This window comes from Cariama cristata, unplaced genomic scaffold (assembly GCF_000690535.1).
Source record: "Cariama cristata isolate BGI_N322 unplaced genomic scaffold, ASM69053v1 scaffold5974, whole genome shotgun sequence".
In the NCBI taxonomy this organism is placed as follows: Eukaryota; Metazoa; Chordata; class Aves; order Cariamiformes; family Cariamidae; genus Cariama; species Cariama cristata.
Window position 1 is genome coordinate 74,882 of NW_009612269.1, and position 2,404 is coordinate 77,285.

Sequence of the window (2,404 nt, forward strand, 5' to 3'; positions counted from 1 at the left end):
GGGCAGGAGGACCACAAATTCCAGAAAGCAATTAATTTCCCCCCCGGCTGCCTCCAACGCCGGCGCTAGCAGCGGATGAGTCCTTCTCTAGATCCACGCCATCAGTCCCTCCTGCTTCAACAACCAGCTTGAAGAACTAGCACGTACTAGACAAAACAGCTTATGCACGATTAAAATTCAATGAATCCCTCACAAATATCATCTCCAGAGTTACGCCAGTGTTGAAGCAAGTCAGAATCTGAAAACAATCCAATCTTCCTGTTAAGTTTACAAGAAAAATGTGTGATTTCAGTACAACGGTAAATTCAGATGTATAATCGCATCTTGCCTTTAGTTTTTTTCCCTTAACAAAAAACATCCACCTTTTACCTGACTATGTCAATGCTCAAGTAATTAGGAAAAACTGTGGAAGTCAACATACTACTGCGTCATAAAAAATGTACAGCAAATACAATGAGTAGTTTAATGATAGCTTATCAAACATTAAAAATATTTGAATATTTTTTAGTTCAAAAAAGTTTGTAAAACCATTTTTTTTTTGAGATTGATTGTTCTTATATCTATTTACATAAAGTCTGTATCTTACTGGAGCATCAAAAAGATGTGCTTTTACAATTATTTGTTTATAAGCCTAAGCATATATGAAAAAAAGGATAAACAAAGAGAAATAAGTAACAAAAGGGGAAAAAATAAGTTTATTTTAAAAAGATGCAGAAAAACTTGACCACAAAAATAAGTACATTACAGCATATTTACCTTATTACAGATGTATCCACACCCACTAAAACACAATCTGAAAGACGAACCTTACGTTCATACTTTACTTGATACTTGTTCTGGTTTAACATACAATTTTCAATTACCAATACGCTGTCTATACCTTAATTCACAGTGTCTGCATATCATGTATCGGAAACACAGTTTCTCCTTGTGCCTGCAGGATGGAATTTCACTGCAGATCAACAGTCCCTTCTGTGAAAGGGGGGACTTTCTATAGAGGAGGTTTTGGGGTGTTCCCTCCTCCTCCACACCAGAGGCTCTGCTCTACGCATTACTCAGTACCACTCTCTCTTTGGCAACGCTTCCCTAGTATTTCACAATGACCAAATATTATCTAGAAGCACAACTGAAACATTTTAGATTTTTTAATTAGTTATTTTAGTAATTTCTAAATACATGCAATATCTCCATTTGGGTTTTTTATTATTGTGATTATTTTATTCAAACTTTTCCATTTCACCCACTGATGCTTTTTAAAACTGTAAATGATTCAGTGTCATCATCCCTTACACCACTGCACAAGGTCAGTAAAGGAATCAGTCCCACAAAGAGTTATGCGTAATACAAGTTGCATTACTTGAGAAATAGCGTATTTGTAGTTAAACCAGTTATGGACTAAAATTTTGTGGTAGCTTGTGCAGAATGTTTTTTTTAATAATCATCTTTCACATAAAAAGTCCAACCACCAGTCATGGGAAGCAGCAATATGGAGTATATTTCTGTACTTTCTAATTGTATGTTCCTACATATTAATGAAAAATATCCATTCTTTATGGAAAGGAAAATAAACTTTTAGATAAACTGTAAATTTGTCTTGTAAACAAGACTATAACAAGGTTTTATTATGTTATTCATAAGGACACAATGTTCCACAAAAGAAAAGAGAGGTATTTTGAATAGATTCTCACAATCCTGTTGAAAATTTGATTTGGGTTTGTAGATGCTGCAGTAAACTGAAAAGAAATAAACCAGAAGCAACAAAGTATTATTAAAAAACTAAAGATAACATTTCCCTGGAATGATAATCAGTATTTTTAAAAAGTTGCTCTAAATTTGAATGGTTGGGGGGGTGGGGGGCAAGAAAGTAACTTTGAAAAGTAAAATACTACCTTAATTCCACTCATTTATCCTTAATCTGTGTGGCACCATTTTAGTTGACATCCACTTTTAGTGTAGAGTTTGAAAAATTCAAATTGTAATACAATGCATATTGTACGTTACATATCAAAGGCTAAAAATTCTAGTAAAAGAAAATAGACTTTGTATATGGCGTTTACTTCACATTACCTTTCTGTGTTTTCATGAAAGTATGTACAATGAAATAATAAAATGTCAGACGTTAGGGTAACTACGTCTCTACACAAACAAGACAGTATTGACAGAAGTTGTGTTTTAAATACTGCCCTTTAAGTGTTTGGAAACAGTATTTTCATATGGCACAGTTTTAATATTAATACAGTGTCCAACAGTACATAATACTTAGTCATAAAATCGTAAGATTTTTAGTCTTCAGTGATGTTTGAAAAAGAAATTAATCCAGTGCATTAGGCAGGGGGGAGTTTTAGAGGTGGGGACATAAATGAGATAAATGCCTCCTCCTCTCACACACTGGTACGTTGTGCTG